The sequence below is a fragment of the Meles meles genome, chromosome 5 (genome assembly GCF_922984935.1).
Source record: "Meles meles chromosome 5, mMelMel3.1 paternal haplotype, whole genome shotgun sequence".
Lineage (NCBI taxonomy): Eukaryota > Metazoa > Chordata > Mammalia > Carnivora > Mustelidae > Meles > Meles meles.
Genome location: NC_060070.1, coordinates 129014031 through 129032534, shown reverse-complemented (window position 1 = coordinate 129032534; position 18504 = coordinate 129014031). Strand labels below are relative to the sequence as shown.

The window sequence follows — 18504 nt, the reverse complement described above, 5'->3', positions numbered from 1 at the left end:
CATTGGACATTCTTTCCTGTGCTGTCGAAGATTCGTTGACCATAGAGTTAAGGGTCTATTTCTGGGCTCTCTATTCTGTTCCATTGATCTATGTGTCTGTTTTTGTGCCAGTACCATGCTGTCTTGATGATGACAGCTTTGTAATAGAGCTTGAAGTCCGGAATTGTGATGCCACCAACTTTGGCTTTCTTTTTCAATATTCCTTTGGCTATTCGAGGTCTTTTCTGGTTCCATATAAATTTGAGGATTATTTGTTCCATTTCTTTGAAAAAAATGGATGGTATTTTGATAGGGATTGCATTAAATGTGTAGATTGCTTTAGGTAGCATAGACATTTTCACAATATTTATTCTTCCAATCCAGGAGCATGGAACATTTTTCCATTTCTTTGTGTCTTCCTCAATTTCTTTCATAAGTACTTTATAGTTTTCTGCATATAGATTCTTAGCCTCTTTGGTTAGGTTTATTCCTAGGTATCTTATAGTTTTGGGTGCAATTGTAAATGGGATTGACTCCTTAATTTCTCTTTCTTCTGTCTTGCTGCTGGTGTACAGAAATGCAACTGATTTCTGTGCATTGATTTTATATCCTGACACTTTACTGAATTCCTGTACAAGTTCTAGCAGTTTTGGAGTGGAGTCTTTTGGGTTTTCCACATAAGGTATCATATCATCTGCGAAGAGTGATAGTTTGACTTCTTCTTTACCAATTTGGATGCCTTTAATTTCTTTTTGTTGTCTGATTGCTGAGGCTAGGACTTCTAGTACTATGTTGAATAGCAGTGGTGATAATGGACATCCCTGCCGTGTTCCTGACCTTAGCGGAAAAGCTTTCAGTTTTTCTCCATTGAGAATGATATTTGCGGTGGGTTTTTCATAGATGGCTTTGATAATATTGAGGTATGTGCCCTCTATCCCTACACTTTGAAGAGTTTTGATCAGGAAGGGATGCTGTACTTTGTCAAATGCTTTTTCAGCATCTATTGAGAGTATCATATGGTTCTTGTTCTTTCTTTTATTAATGTGTTGTATCACATTGATTGATTTGCGGATGTTGAACCAACCCTGCAGCCCTGGAATAAATCCCACTTGATCGTGGTGAATAATCCTTTGAATGTACTGTTGAATCCTATTGGCTAGTATTTTGGTGAGAATTTTTGCATCTGTGTTCATCAAGGATATTGGTCTGTAGTTCTCTTTTTTTGGTGGGATCCTTGTCTGGTTTTGGGATCAAGGTGATGCTGGCCTCATAAAATGAGTTTGGAAGTTTTCCTTCCATTTCTATTTTTTGGAACAGTTTCAGGAGAATGGGAATGAGTTCTTCTTTAAATGTTTGGTAGAATTCCCCTGGGAAGCCGTCTGGCCCTGGGCTTTTGTTTGTTTGGAGATTTTTGATGACTGTTTCAATCTCCTTACTGGTTATGGGCCTGTTCAGGTTTTCTGTTTCTTCCTGGTTCATTTCTGGTAGTTTATATGTCTCTAGGAATGCATCCATTTCTTCCAGATTGTCAAATTTGTTGGCGTAGAGTTGCTCATAGTATGTTCTTATAATTGTCTGTATTTCTTTGGTGTTAGTTGTGATCTCTCCTCTTTCATTCATGATTTGATTTATTTGGGTCCTTTCTCTTTTCTTTTTGGTGAATCTGGCCAGGGGTTTATCAATCTTATTGATTCTTTCAAGGAACCAGCTCCTAGTTTCATTGATTTTTTTCTATTGTTTTTTTGGTTTCTATTTCATTGATTTCTGCTTTGATCTTTATGATTTCTCTTCTCCTGCTGGGTTTAGGGTTTCTTGTTCTTTCTCCAGCTCCTTTACGTGTAGGGTTAGGTTGTGTACTTGAGACCTTTCTTGTTTCTTGAGAAAGGCTTGTACCGCTATATATTTTCCTCTCAGGACTGCGTTTGCTGTGTCCCACAGATTTTGAACTGTTGTGTTTTCATTATCATTTGTTTCCATGAATTTTTTCAATTCTTCTTTAATTTCCTTATTGACCCATTCATTCTTAGAAGGATGCTGTTTAGTCTCCATGTATTTGGGTTCTTTCCAGCTTTCCTCTTGTGATTGAGTTCTAGCTTCAGAGCATTGTGGTCTGAAAATATGCAGGGAATGATCCTAATCTTTTGATACCAGTTGAGACCTGATTTGTGACCCAGGATGTGATCTATTCTGGAGAAGGTTCCATGTGCACTAGAGAAGAATGTGTATTCTGTTGCTTTGGGATGAAATGTTCTGAATAGATCTGTGATGTCCATCTGGTCCAGTGTGTCATTTAAGGCCTTTATTTCCTTGTTGATCTTTTGCTTGGATGATCTGTCCATTTCAGTGAGGGGAGTGTTAAAGTCCCCTGCTATTATTGTAGTATTATTGATGTGTTTCTTTGATTTTGTTATTAATTGGTTTATATAGTTGGCTGCTCCCACGTTAGGGGCAAAGATATTTATAATTATTAGATCTTCTTGTTGGACAGACCCTTTGAGTATGATATAGTGTCCTTCCTCATCTCTTATTATAGTCTTTGGCTTAAAATCTAATTGATCTGATATAAGGATTGCCACCCCACCTTTCTTCTGATGCCCATTAGCATGGTAAATTGTTTTCCACCCCCTCACTTTAAATCTGGAGGTGTCTTCACGTCTCAAATGAGTTTCCTGTAGGCAACATACTGATGGGTTTTGTTTTTTTATCCATTCTGATACCCTGTGTCTTTTGATTGGGGCATTTAGCCCATTAACATTCAGGGTAACTATTGAGAGATATGAATTTAGTGCCATTATTAGCCTGTAAGGTGATTGTTACTGTATATTGTCTCTGAACCTTTCTGCTCTACTACATTTAGGCTCTCTCTTTGCTTAGAGGACCCCTTTCAATATTTCCTGTAGAGCTGGTTTGGTGTTTGCAAATTCTTTCAGTTTTTGTTTGTCCTGGAAGCTTTTTATCTCTCCTTCTATTTTCAATGATAGCCTAGCTGGATAGAGTGTTCTTGGCTGCATGTTTTTCTCGTTGAGTGCTCTGAATATATCATGCCAGCTCATTCTGGCCTGCCAGGTCTCTGTGGATAAGTCTGCTGCCAACCTAATATGTTTACCATTGTATGTTACAGACTTCTTTTCCCGGGCTGCTTTCAGGATTTTCTCTTTGTCACTAAGACTTGTCAATTTTACTATTAGGTGACAGGGTGTGGACCTATTCTTGTTGACTTTGAGGGGGGTTCTCTGCATCTCCTGGATTTTGATCCTTGTTCCCTTTGCCATATTAGGGAAATTCTCTCCAATAATTCTCTCCAATAGACCTTCTGCTCCCCTCTCTCTTTCTTCTTCTTCTGGAATCCCAATTATTCTAATGTTGTTTTGTCTTATGGTGTCACTTATCTCTCGAATTCTCCCCTCGTGGTCCAGTAGCTGTTTGTCCCTCTTTTGCTCGGCTTCTTTATTCTCTGTCATTTGGTCTTCTATATCACTAATTCTTTCTTCTGCCTCATTGATCCTAGCAGTGAGAGCCTCCATTTTTGACTGCACCTCATTAATAGCTTTTTTTATTTCAACTTGGTTAGATTTTAGTTCTTTAGTTTCTCCAGAAAGGGCTTTTATATCTCCAGGGAGGGTTTCTCTAATATCTTCCTTGCCTTTTTCTAGCCCGGCTAGAACGTTCAGAATCGTCATTCTGAACTCTTGATCTGACATATTACCAATGTCTGTGTTGATTAGGTCTCTAGCCTTCGGTACTGCCTCTTGTTCTTTTGTTTTTGGTGATTTTTTTCTGCCTTGTAATTTTGTCCAGATAAGAGGATATGAAGGATCAAATAAAATACTAAAAGAGTGGCAAAGACCCCAGAAAAATGCGCTGTAACCAAATCAGAAGAGACCCCAAATATTGGGGGGGGGTGAGAAAGGGGATAAAAAGAGGTTCAGAAAAAAAAGGAAAAAAATTTAAGAAATAAAACAAAGAAAAAAATATAAAAAAGAAAGAAAAATATATATTTTAGATAAACTAGTCAAAAAACGTTAAAAAAGAAAAGGGTAAAAGTTTTAAAAAATTTCGCAGAAGAAGAAAAAAGAAAGAAAAAAAATTGAAAAAAAAATGAATAAACTGCAAGACTAAAGAATCATGGGGAAAAAGGCATGAGTTCCGTGCTTTGCCTTCTCCTCCTCTGGAATTCCACTGCTGTCTTAGGTATTGAACCTGTTTTCCTTGATAGATGGACTTCGTCCTGGCTGGATATTTTGTTGATCTTTTCGGGGAAGGGCCTGTTGTAGTGACTCTCAAGTGTCTTTGTCCGAGGCAGAATTGCACCGCCCTTACTGGGGGCCAGACTAAGTAATCTGCTGGGGTTCGCTTTTGGGAGCTTCTGTTCCCTGAACGCTTTCCGTAGAGTTCCGGAGGATGGGAATGAAAATGGCGGCCTCCTAGTCTCCGGCCCGGAGGAACTGAGAGCCCGGGGCCCCACTCCTCAGTGCGCCCCCAGAGGACAGCACCCAATCACTCCCGTATCCCCAGCCTCTAGCCGCGCTCCGAGCTCACCCAGCCCGCGACCAGTTCAAGGTAACCCCGAGCTGAGAGTTCAGTCCTCTGTTCTGTATCTGTAGCCGGCTTCTCCGTTCTAACACCTGCGAGCTCTGCGACACTCCGACACCCCCTATCCTTCTGTGACCCCGTGTGGGCTTCACCCCAGTTTAGCCTCTGGAGCAATGTCCCTCAGTGGAACAGACTTTTAAACGTCCTGATTTTGTGCTCCTTTGCTCCACCGCTTGCCTGGAGCCGGCCTCTCCACCCGCGGTCTATCTTCCCGTCGTTTTAGATTCACTTCTCCGCCAGTCCTACCTTTCAGAAAGTGGTTGATTTTCTGTTTCTAGAATTGCTGTTCTTCTCTTCGATCTCCCGTTGGGGATTTGTACGTGTTTGCAATGTTTAGATAAGCTATCGAGCTGATCTCCTGCTACCTGATGTAGTCTCAGCCTGCTACTTCTCCGCTATCTTGACTCCTACCCCCTCCTATTGAAAACATTTTTAAGTGACAACCCCTTTGAATAAAGGAATTTCAGCTTGAAAACTATTACTTGTTCTCTCCTAAATTTAATGCCATTTTATATTATCTACTATAATGAAAGAAAGATAGATAAAAGTTACAGCCCAGGATTCAAGTCTTCACTGTTTTACTTGCTTGACATGTTATTTTAGGCAAAAGCTTCTTAACTTCATTTTAAAGCCTAATGTTTTCTTCTGAAAAATGGAAACATTGACGGTGCTGTTCTCCTAGGCTTGTGGGTGGATTACATGAAATATGGACCTCAAGCAGTTAGCACTGTATCTCTCATGATATGAGTATTTTCATGATGGTAGACTGTGAGGCATTTTTGTGCTCCTTCCATTTTGTATTTTGTCTAAGAGCTTGGTACCTCTCCAATGAGTAGCTTAGGTCTACTTGGATGTAAGTCAATCTTGTGGTTGTGACTAATGAGGCCACAGGTAAATCAAATCCAGAAAAGTGCAAATGCTTGTTAGGTGATGAATAAAAGAATGAAACTTGTTTCCCAGCATGTTATAGGTCTTGCTGGTCTCTGTGACTTTGTCCCAGACCAATAGGGTGGGAGCTGAAGCAGAATCTGAAGGTCCGTGTATAGGTCTGTCCTTGGCCTGGGTCAGGAATGCTTTACCAACTGGAGGCACCTGCTCTCCTGCCCCAGTGCAGAAACGACCAGCTGAAACCAACGTTCCTTTTGTGAACTTGAGTTGTGAATGAAGAACATCTCAGGTCTTAAATGATGCCATTACAAAATCAATAAAGCAGACATGATATGTAGTAAGATATAAAGCGTGATTACCTAAAGAGCAAGAATACTTTAGGATATTTTAATGATCTGGCAATGTTTTTAAAGCGTTGTTTTTTAACACAGAGTATCGCTAATGGTTAATAGTAGACTTCACTTTTAGTTGAAAGTATCAAATTTATCACATATGTAACATTATATATAAAAATTATACACAGGCACATAGATTTCTTTGTGAAATGTGGCAGATACTTAAGCAAAGACTTTTTTAGGTGCCCATTTGCTTTAGAACACCAGCAACTAGTGAATATTAGTACATAGCCACTAGAGATTAAAGTTCTACATCTTGATTAGTCAGATCTTGATAAGTGAATGTATGTAGGCGGTTGTGAGGCTTCTAGTCCTTGCTTGATGGAATGGATTTTTTTTTCTTTAAATTAGTGAGCAAAATTAAACAATGGTCTTTACTGTGTAGACTGGTCTTAGAGTAAATGCTTGAAGGCAACTGGAGGGGACACCAAATATAGAGCAGAAGTTTTTCTAGAATGTTTATTATAGGAAGGCTAGCTAGCACATTGTTTCTGCAGAAACAATTGGGGTTTGTTATAGATCCCCTCCATCCAGGTTCTTGTAGATATTCAGATGCTTTAATGGAAATCTTTAAATAGTGCCCCTGGCTTTATTTTGGAAATCAACTGCGTAGGTAGACCTATGCCAGGATCCATTAATTGGCACTTTTGGTATTTTTAGGGATGGGCTCAGTCATACATTGCAGTGACACAAACAAGTGATTTTTGAATTGCCATGCAAATAACATTCTAATAACATGGTAAATGAAAACATTACAATGGTCCCCTAAATTTCAAGAATGAACAGCTTTCATTTTCCTATATTCTTTTAAAATTTTGTCCCTAGGCACTTGGTTTTCATGGTGAAGTACATTGGTTCTCAGTGCTAATTTGGCTGTGTTAGAACCACACTGGCAGCTTCGATAATGGTAGCTTTGGTGATTTGAAGCCTAGGCAAGTTTGAGAATTATTTGTAAGGATATAACATTGCATTTAATAGAATAAAGTTTTAAAAAATGTACAGTAATTATTTTTGACAGAGATTTACTAAATATATCTAGTTCTCAGTTTTCTCATTTGAAAAATGGGAATAATAACAATATAGAGAGTTTTGGGGAGACAGTAGGTTGGTTGAACAGGAGTGGCAAGAATGCGAGCATATGTGGTGTACTCCATGCTTCAGGATCTGCTCATTATGTAGATGTTGACCAATGTGTTTTGAATGTACTTTATTTTTAATCACAAGCCAGTGAAGTCCAAGGAAATTGAGTTATATATTTAATAGGAATAACGTCATCATGGCACCAATTCTCTAAAAATGGCCCTAGGGTGGCAGCTGGAATTTTCTGCTGAGGCACTGATTATTTCTTGGGGGAAATCCTAAATATCATTACTACTGATCTGGGAGTGGGTGAAGAAACTTGCATGTAGGGTGGAAGAACACCAGCAGGAGAGACAGTACAAATCTTTATAGTTAAGTTGTGGAAATGCCTAGAGTGACTATTAGAGTATCATTATTGTCTCGAGACACTGGTTGAAGATGTAGTTTAATTATTCTACATTAATGGGTCCTAATGATGATATCTGAATGGACACTTATTTGGAAGTAATGTGAAGAATATACAATTATAAGTGTAATATTTTTAGGAGCAGACGAAACATACAAACTTGCACACTTCACTGCTTAGCTGAGTGCTGAGCATTTTTCGAAACCCAGGAAAAACCTTAGAGGCAGGCCTGAGTTCAGATTAGGTTTTTGCCTTGTGGCCTTGACCAATAACCCCTTAGAACGTGAGGTCTGAGAAATCAGGGATCTTGTCTCTTTCTTTCATTGCTGCAGCTCCAGTGCTGAGAATAGTAGCTGGTACAGACACTCAAGTAAATGGTTCTAGAGTGTGCTAAGTGCTGTGCAAAGGAAAGCGTGGACATGCCAAAGCAGTATCATAGTCTAATCTGCTCACTGTTGTGCCAGTTCACAATGGGATAAGCACGGAAAGAGAGTGACTCATAGTAATGTGATGGAGAAAATTTTTGACCATTGACACTATTAATAATTAAAATTTTAAACTTCTGTTTTGTATGATTTTTTAAAAATTCCATTTTAAAAAGAAAATAATTTTTACAGTATTTGACAAAAGAATAGTTACGTGGTGGGGGGGCCTGGGTGGCTCAGTCAGTTAAGTCAACTGCTGTCAGCTGCCTTTGGTTTGGGTCATGATCCCAGGGTCCTGGGATTGAGTTCCACAGTGGGCTCTCTGCTCCTCTGCTCAGTGGGGAGTCTGCTTCTCCCTCTCCCTCTGCCTGCTGCTCCCCCTGCTTGTGCTTTCTCTCTATCTCAAATAAATAAAATCTTTGAAAAACAAAAAAGGAATAGTTATATGATAAATCAGAAATTTAAAAAACAAAAACAAAACCAAAAACCTCCTTTCCTCATACTTAGTTTGAGAAGCACTGTGCTGGAGACTTAACAAGTTGGTTTAGGTCAGGGATGACTTCTTTGAAAATGAGATTTGTGTTGAATTCTAAAGATATTAGAGAACATCCTTATAGACAGAACAAGTAGAAATGCAAAGGCCTCAAGGTGCAATAAGCCCAGGAGCATAATGAGTTAGAGTGATGAGAGGCTAGTTAAGAGGTGGGCAAGGGTCAGATCCTCTCAGGGCTTGTTGACTTTGATATTAAAGTTGGGTTTTCTTCTGAGTGCCAATTGTTAGATGGTTTTTGTCAAGAAAGTGTTGTGAACTCACTTATGGTTCATTATCACTTTTGCAACATGGATTATAGTGGTCAAGCATGGAAAAGAATGTACCAGTTAGAAGTCTGGTATAGTAGTCTAGGCAAGAGGAACTCATGGGTTGGGTAGGAGTACTGGCAGGGGAGATGGAGAAAAGTAGACTAGTCTGTGTGATATTTAGAAGTTGAACTGATAGGATTTGTTGATGGATTAGATTTGGGGAGTGAAAAGAAGAGGAGTCATCAAGGATGAATCCAGTGTTTTTCTTGATCATTTGGATGAATAGAGAGATTCCACTTATGGATTGGAAACACTCTTTTTGAAGATAAGTGTGGGTGGGAATTAAGAATTGAGAAGTGATAATTATACTCCTTTTTGATATGGACCTTTTTAATGAATCCTTTTTTAAGAGTGGGATTTCAGGGTGCCTGTGTGGCTCAGTTGATTAATCATCTGCCTTTGGTTCAGGTCATGATCTCAGGATCTTGGGCTCCTTGCTCAGCGGGGAGTATGCATCTTCCTCTGCTCTCCCACCCACTGCTCATGCATGCATGCTCTCTGTTTCTCTCTCTCTCTCACAAAAATAAATTTAAAAAAATAAATAAAAATGAAATTTCATAGATCTGTCTTATGTAGTATTGTTATACATGTCTTGGAGAGGGAATACCTAATGAACCTAATGAAGTTTGCTTGTTGGAGTCTCTATTGATTCTTATTATGGTCTAAAAACATTGGAGAAAGAAATCTTTTTGTTTGTCAAATATTTTGGAAATCTCAGAAAAATTCTTAGGAATTACTGGGAAGATTTGTCCACACTGTCTTTTATTTATTCCAAAGTGGCATCCTGTTCTGTATATTTTTAATTGGCATTTGTTTATGTTTATGTTTATAAGGAACAAATTACTCAGGTAGTGAAGTCTAGACACTGTGAACAGTCATACAGCTTTATCACACAGTTGTCTTTTGTAAGGCAATGAGAAAAAAGTGAAATTCAACTTTCACATTAGCTTTTGCGTCCTGAACTTTATTTGCCAAGTCATTTTTGTGTATGCTAATACCTTTTTTCTTTGAAAATTTAAATGATAAAAAGATCAAGATTTATTACCAAATTTGGGGTTACTGTACTGGACCTAGCCCCTGGCCAGGAGAACAACTGAGAAAACAGATTAGTTCTGCTGTATACCTTTCTCTGCAGCATTAGAGTCTCTCCAGAAAGATCCAGGTGTTTTTTATTTGGTGTGGGCTCTGTAAGGTGAGATTCTAACATTATTCTTCTTTTATTTCCCTGAGAGAGTTCCTTTGATATTTTGAAATAGGCCTTGACGTTGCCCAACCTCTGGCATCTCTGCCTCTGCTGGTTTCCAGTTTTGCCAATTCTTTGGCTTGCATTGATTCAGTCCTGCACCTCTCAGCAGTCCTGAAGTGCCCTGGTTGCTGTCATTCAGACTACAAAATGAGAGCAATTGCTTAATCTACCTGCATTTAACTCATATTTCGTGATTGGGTCTTGTCAAGAAACTGCCACTGTTGTATCCCATCTTTCAGTATGATCAGATGGGTGTATCACCTTAAACTCCATTTCTGTTTGTAAAGTAAGAATTTAATTTACTTACTTTGGCATTTAATCAATTTCAAAATAGAGAGCCTTAAAATAAGGAAAGAAATATATATGTCTTTTTTTCATAACCATTTTGTACTCTGTGGACCTTGATATTGCAATTTCTTGAAATCAAGATTTAAAGATCCTTTAAATTTCTTACGAAGACCAACTGCCTCTTTTTACAAATGAGTTATCTTGGATTTTAAGTTTGAGTTGTTCAGTTTTCTATGTGTACTATGGTGGTTTGCATTTCTTATCTCTGGGATTAGATTTTTCTATATGTAGTCATGGTACAGATTATCTTTTAACAAAGATTGTATTTCCAAGGATATGTTTTGCCACAGAACATCATTGTCTTTCGGGGTGGGGGGGAAGTCAGGGCATATGAATGTTCAGACACTGGAAAGGGGAATTATAGGAAAATTCTATTAAATCTTGACTTACAGAGCCAGCTGTGCTTTTGTCCCAGTCATTGTCCAGAGTTATTCCTCATAGCCATACTCCAAACCCATTTCCTGATCCCTTTTAGCAAAATATCTTTTCCTAGTTCATTGAGATCAAGCCCATTTTTAAGCAAATCACACTTCATCCCTTTAAAAATCTTAACTGTTGGGGCGCCTGGGTGGCTCAGTGGGTTGGGCCGCTGCCTTCGGCTCGGGTCATGATCTCGGGGTCCTGGGATCGAGTCCCGCGTCGGGCTCTCTGCTCAGCGGGGAGCCTGCTTCCCTCTCTCTCTCTGCCTGCCTCTCTGCCTACTTGTGATCTGCGTCTGTCAAATAAATAAATAAAATCTTTAAAAAAAAAAAAAAAAAAAAAAATCTTAACTGTAGTTTCATGGTCCCTCTTCTCTGGTCTCGGAAGAGGAAGACATACCTCTTCTTTACCAAGCCTGGCCCTACTAGCTGTCTTATTTCTACCAAATACTGTTCTTTCTGAGTCTGGCTCCACTTATTTTGTACTCTTTCCTGTTGCTGTTTTCCCCAGCTGCCTACAAGCTTTCTGAGACTGTCCATCTTCTAAAATAAAATCTCTTCTTTTTTTTTTTTTTAAAGATTTTATTTATTTGTCAGAGAGAGAGAAACAGAGAGAAAGATCACAAGTAGGCAGAGAGGTAGGCAGAGGCAGAGGGAGAAGCAGGCTCCCTGCCGAGCAAGGAGCCTGATATGGGACTTGATCCCAGGACACTAGGATCATGACCTGAGCCGAAGGCAGCCGCTTAACCAACTGAGCCACCCAGGTGTCCCAAAATCTCTTCTTTTGATCTCCTACCTGCTTATGTTGCTTTTCTGCTCCTCTGCTTACCTTGAGGACCATACCTTTTAAAGATATCCCCTTTGTGGTTCACCTTTCACCTGGCCATCCCTTACTCCTGAACCCCGAAGTACTATAGCCTGTGCACAGAGCTACATGGAGCCCTAGTGCTGGGTGGTACCAGTTCTGGGGAAGGGACTTTGGCAACTACTTCCAGGCCATCTCCCACTTTACTTCTTAGGTTGGAGGAGGTGAATTTCTGAGGAGGGAGGGTAAGAGAAGCAGGATTTCCTTAGGAAATCTCTTCCACCTATGTTGCCTCCATTGTACTCTCAATATCCCCTCTCCCCATCCTAAACCAGGCAGATCAGGGTTGTCTTTGTACCTAGCCCTAAGGTAAGTTATTATATGGTTTCTGTGAGTATTCCCCTATTTCCTCCCTGGTCTATTCTTTATTACGCCATACCCTCATTTCCTCTAAACTAAGTTGTTCTACCTGACAGTCTGTTAGGAACTTCATGGTTTAATATTTGCCCCACTTCATGAAGGCTTGTACCTATTTCACAGAGGAAGTACAGAAAAGTGAGATGACTTAGCTGAAATCACACAGCTAGTACAAGCCCAAACTTCCGACTTCAAAGTGTGTGGTTCACTATTGTTGCATTATCTTATTGTAGCTTTATAGTGTTTAAAATTCTTTTTTTATTTTTTAATTTTTAAAATTTTAATACAGTTCAAGTGAGTGTGCCAGGTTCATTTCAGCTCCTTCACTGCCAAAACTGGGGGCAGGGGACAGACACTGCTTTCAGTATCTCTGCCTTCTCTTTGTCTGTGAAGACCAAGCTATAAAAGGTATCTGCTGCATCAAACTTACTTCAGATATCCTTCTTTTTCTTGATCTTAATGGATTTGGCATCCTTTCACCTGACTGTGAGCAAGAAGTCCTTGATTTTGTCAATTTTGCAAGACATGGCTGGCTATGAGGGGCACTGGGAGCATGTGGCCGGAAGAAGGGAGGATGGAAAACCTAAATTTTAGCTAAAACCTAAAAGTCTTTTGATGTGAGATAAAATTACAAACAGAAAGTTTGGATAATATGCTTAGGAAAACTGTCAATATGTAATTTGTGAACAAATATAGTGAATCAGAATCTTCTGTTTTGATACTTTTTGCTAATTAGCAAAAGTAAAATTTTATCCTGGGTGGCTGATATGGGGTGGTAGTAGCTGGGGAGGCCTGTGACACAGGATTCAAAAGTTGCTAATGTCACATTTTACCTGGAGTCCTATCTATTGTCTTCAGCTGCTTAAGGACAGGTGGAAGCATCTTTGCTGCAAGGCACTTTTGTATGATCCTTATGTAATCGTTATGTACACAGGCAGCTGGGTGGGAACATGTTTCCTCATCTGTAAAATGGGGTAGAGATGGGACTGCCCTGTTTGATGGAGAGAATAGTTCTACAAACCTTACAGGGTTGTTCATATGGACTTGTGAGGTAGTAAATATAAAGTGCTTAGGACACATTTTAAGGGTTCTATAAGTTTTAGATGGCTCTATAAGTTTTAGATAATACTTTATCTTAGTCCTTAAGTGTGTCCTTAAAATGTGTCCTAAGCACTTTATACTAAACAAACTGACAAACTGAGGGTTTTAGAAGGGAGGAGGATAGGGAGATGGGTGAGCCTGGTGATGGGTATTAAGGAGGGCATGGATTATATGGAATACCGGATTACTACAAACACTGTATACACAAACAATGAATCATAGAACACTACATCAAAAACTAATGATGTACTGTATACTGACTAACATAATACAATAAATATATGAAAAAAAATTAATCATTACTATTATTGTTAATAGAGACTATTATTGGATATTTTGTTTATGGCCTTTTGAGGGCAGAGTGCCTGTGTGTGTTAAAACAAAACAAAACAAAACAAAACTCATTTCTCAGGAGCATCTATTTCATTTCTCAGGAGCTCTATTCCTCCAGGGTTGGGTAATTACTGTGTGAGTGTGATAGGAAGGTTGCTTAGAGTGGGCAGTTCATTGAGGGAAAAAATGCAGCTGGTGTCTCCAGGTTTTTATGGAGCTGTCGTGCTGTAATGTTTCCCTCTGTTTTTTTTTCTGTCCGTGCTTATTCCTTCAGGAATATTTGCGGAAGAGTGGATCTGTTGTCCTCTTGTTTAACATTCTTTATATGGAAACCTATCTTCTTCCTGAAGGCCAAGGTGGCGCATCTCTATGGCAAAGAATTTTCTCTTTGTGAACAGTGCTTTGGTTTAGTTCTCCCAAGCTCAGAAACCATGTTTTTGTTATTCTTAAACTGTTTAAATTTGCTGAGCCTTTCTAAAAGTTAATAATATTTTAGTCACCCTAAATGCACTGCACTAATACTATTTAAGATGTGATGTTCTCTTTTTGAGTTCACGCTCTTTAAATTAACATATGTTAATAAGTAAAACATCTTTTTTAAGAAGCAAAAATGCACTTATTTTTCAGGTTCCTTAATCTGGCCAACCATGGGAATGCTGGGGGAGGTCTTTGTAATGATTGTATTGTGTTGTGTTTCACATTACTAGCCCCCAGGTGACTGTGATAATAAATCAGATGCCCTGGTGTGATATAGTTGAATGGCGAGAAACTTCTCTGTTTACAAAAAAGGGCTTTTATGAGGTGGATAGTATATTTGTTCATAGTTTTTGAGATTTGAGAACTCTGAGCCTTCATATGTAAACACAGAAACTTGTACACAGAAGATGCTCAGTAAGTACTTTTTTAATAAATGAGTATCCAAGTCACATGACTAATTAGTATTAGCTGGGAGCCTATAATTTGTCTATAACCTGATACTAAGCCTCATAGTTCTATTTCATAATTATAATTTATTGAGCTCTGGGGTTGGAATCCCATATAACTTTGCTAGTTATATGGTCTTTGGACCTTATGGAACAATATTGGCTCTGAGGTAAATCGGTGATGCCAACCTGTCCTATTTGGTGTTTAGGTTGACAGGAAGTATTACCTAGTTCACACACTCAGGTACTTGACGAATGGTAGCTATTCCTAAAACTAAGCTAATGAAATGTTAGCCTAATACTCAGCAGATGTGGAAACTACCCATTTTATAATCAAATACAGGGGTTGTTTCCCTACTGCTACTGTAGTAGTTCACAAACCTAGATATTTCCCTTTATTCTTGATCATTAGAACTATTAGCATCCACCAACCTTTATAGGCAATCAAGTCAATTCATTTTCCCAATGTAACTGATATAAATAGAACTTCTTGCTTGCACTACTTGTCAGTGTAGATGCAATTTATGTTAGAATTAAAGTACTTATACTAAGAAAAATTGGATGCATATTGAACTTTTTTCTGTGTCCTCAGTGTCTACTTTTTGAACCTTCTAAACTTGTGACTTTCCCTGCCTTCCTGCTCTCTTTACCTCTATGCCCTATAAAAACATGGAAACATCTGGTATTAGTTATATTTTATCAACCCATCAGCTGGGTGCAGGTGGCCTAAAACTGGTTCATTTTGAAGTGTGTTATCTTAAACTATGGACTTTAATTTCTTACTGTAAATGAAAAATTTCCATTTCCTTCCCCCACCCACTTTTTTGGGGGAAGAAACTGTAGGTATCAGTAAGTGATCAGGAAGGTTTTTGGTTGTTTGTCTACTATTGAAAGGCTTTAAGGTTATACATGTTCTTTGGAGTGTACCTTATTTTATTTCCTAAATGTTTATAAGTGGTAGTCCTGTTATTTTTAAACTTAACCTGTAATGGCAGATTTTTTTTGTTGTTGTTCTATGTACTACTTATTGTAGTATTTTAAAATTTCTAATATTTTTTATTGTTTAAAATTTTATCGCTTTGGAAACCGCGACTATGGCTTTGTGTCATTTTTACTTAAGAACTTTCTGAGGTTTTCTTTGTGTCCTGATGCATCATAATTTTTAATAAAAGTTCCACTGATGCTTAGAGTTGTTTTTTTTTTTTAATATTTTATTTATTTATTTGACAGAGAGAGAGGTCACAACTAGGCAGAGAGGCAGGCAGAGAGAGAGGAGGAAGCAGGCTCCCCACGGAGCAGAGAGCCCGATGTGGGGCTCGATCCCAGGACCCCGAGACCATGACCTGAGCTGAAGGCAGAGGCCTAAACCACTGAGCCACCCAGGTGCCCCTCCACTGATGCTTAAAAGGAAGATGTATTTTTTAGTTAAAGTCTGATACAAATCCATTAACTTTTTCAGTTATGTTATTCTAATCCTCTGTGCTTTGTCATTTTTTCCTACAGAATATATTGGGTTGAGAGGTGTGTGCTTTTTTAATGGTGTTAGATTTTTGTAGGCTCAACTTCCCTTGCATTTGTATTAACTTTTGCTTCTTACTCTTTCGTTCTTTTTATTTTTTTCAATGCAATGATATTTTATGCGTAGAAATTCATGACTGATCTTATTCACTGTTCTGCTCAGTGCTTTTGCCTTGAAACTACTTTGTCTTATGTTAATAATGCCATTCTCTCTTTCTTCTATTTATTTTTATTTATTAATTTTTTGTCTTATGTAATCTCTGCACCCAGTGTGGGGCCAGAACTCATGACCCTGAGATCAAGAGTCGCATGCTCTGCTGACTGTGCCAGCCAGGGGCCCTCTTTCTTTTATTTTTATCTGCTTGAAGTATACCTGATCTGGTTATTTTGACAGGTAGTACTATTTTTTTTCCCTTATTTTTTTTCCCTAATCTGGGAGATTTTATCTTTAGTAGAGAGGAATTAAATTCATTTATAATGATCATTATAACAGATACGTTTGGACTTACTTCTGCCTTCCTGTTTTTTATTTTTAGTATGTTCTTGCCTTGCATGGGGGTTGGAAGACTTGTTTTTGTTGTATATACTGTCTTTTCTTTGGTGTCTTCTATAGTTTAGAATCTATTTTTACTTCACTTTTGCCCTTCACTGCTTTTAGTGGGCATTTAAATGCTCTTTTTGCAATTTTAGTTTCCCTTCTTATTTCATCCACCTTCCTTTTTACTTTATCCCATTTTTCCCTTAGCCACTTCTTTCATTATGGCTTTTGTACCTTTTTCATAAAAGTCTTGTTGCATTCTAATGAGACTATTAAAGAGTTTTTCAGTACTTTCTGTTGACTCCTCTGGTAGCTTATTTTAGATGCTGTATTTCTGAGTCTTTGGGTGTTGATCATATTTTCCTTTCCTGTGCTAGTCATCTCCCTCCCCCCCACCCATCGTGGGAGCATTGTTTCATTAGTTTTATTAATTTTTTCATTAACCCAATGCATTTACTGAGTGCCTGCTGGAGATGCAGAGATAAATTAGACTCTTTTCTGAGTTAAAGTCTGGATTTTGGTTTTTCTCAATCCAGTTATTTCCATCTGTTTTCTCACATGTCTGCCATTTTCTGGCATTTGATTGTCTGTCTAAGTAGTTGTAAGTTTTTGTCATTTTCTGTTATCTTTAGAGATGATGGAAAGCTGTGTCTCTTGGACCACATTTTGTTCCTGAAGGGATGAGACATCCCTGAAAAGACAGTAGACATGTGTGGTGTGTTGTGAAAGAAAACTGGATTAATCCTTTCAGGCTAATTTCAGTGGGTTGTTGGTCCGTCCAATCCTTGGTCCTTTTCCTGGAGAGGACGAAATGGATCAGCATTGGCTGTTGTAGACTATCCTGGTTGCTGTTGGGGAACCAGGGAGTCTGTGTGTGCTTTTGGTGCAGGTATTTCCTAGTACCTAAAGCCTGCTTGCTCTCAAGTGTGGAACCTCTAAGCTGGTGTTTCTTCTACATCTGTGTTAAAGTGACTAAATAAGATGGTTATAATCCACATAACTAGGCCTAAACCCACGAAAAGAATCTTGGGAAGTGGTAGGGCCTATACTATGTATTTTTTTTTCTAATTTATTTATTTGTTTTTTCAGCGTTACAGTATTCATTGTTTTTGCACAACACCCAGTGCTCCATGCAATACGTGCCCTCCCTATTACCCACCACCTAGTTCCCCCAACCTCCCACCCCCGCCCCTTCAAAACCCTCATGTTGTTTTTCAGAGTCCATAGTCTCTCATGGTTCACCTCCCCCTCCAATTTCCCTCAGCTTCCTTCTCCTCTCCATCTCCCAATGTCCTCCATGCCATTTGTTATGCTCCACAAATAAGTGAAACCACATGATACTTGACTCTCTCTGTTTGACTTATTTCACTCAGCACAATCACTTCCAGTTTTAACAAGAATCCTAGATCTTTTTATCTTTTCATAATGGAAGTTATGGAAATATAAAAATAGAACAGCATTATAAACTCCTCTTATCCATCATCTGTGTAGCTTCGTTATTTATCACTGTGTGGCTAATCTTATTTCATAGATATCTACTCCTGTTTCTTTATCCCAATAATTTTGAAAATAATCTCAGGCATTATGTCATTTATTTCACTTGTAAATACTACATTATATATCTCTAAAAGATAATCGCTCTGAAAAAAAAAAGCCCAATATCATTTATCATGCATAAAAATTTAAAAACTAAACAATAAACAATTAAAAAGAATAAAAATTCCTTAATATTATCAAATATCCAGTCAATGTTTGCATTTTTCTAATTATCTCTATCTCTGTGACAGCTTTTTGAATTTTGTTATCTAAATAAGGTCTGTGCACTGAGATTGGTTTTCCCTCCATTTCTATTTGTTTGTTTCATTTCTTGGGGATTTTGTTGTTGTTGCAGAAATCAGATCTATTGTCTTAGAGGGTTTTTGACATCTGGATTTCACTGATTGTGGACCTACAGCGTCATCTAACATGTTCCTATATTTCCTATACATTGATAGTTAAATCTAGGTGCTTGATCAGATTTGGGTTCTTTTTGCCCCCCTGGAAATTTCAAAGGTAGTGTTTTATACTAATATCAGAAAGGTATGTAATGTTTAGTCTTTTCTCTTTGTGTCATTTTTTTCAGCCATTGATGTTCATTGTCTAAATTTATTCATTAAGTGTTACAAATGGATATTCTAGTTCTGTTATTCCTCCTTGCTCGATTAGCTATAATTCTTTTCTAAGAACAAA

At 38.3% G+C, this 18504-nt stretch overlaps 1 protein-coding gene and 1 pseudogene across 1 annotated transcript in view; one reads left to right on the top strand and one right to left on the bottom strand.

Annotated features, from left to right (window-relative positions):
- Positions 1 to 18504, top strand: part of GMDS (GDP-mannose 4,6-dehydratase) — a 648570-nt gene that overhangs the window by 80459 nt on the left and 549607 nt on the right. The window lies entirely within an intron of this gene.
- Positions 12172 to 12389, bottom strand: LOC123942054 (annotated as a pseudogene).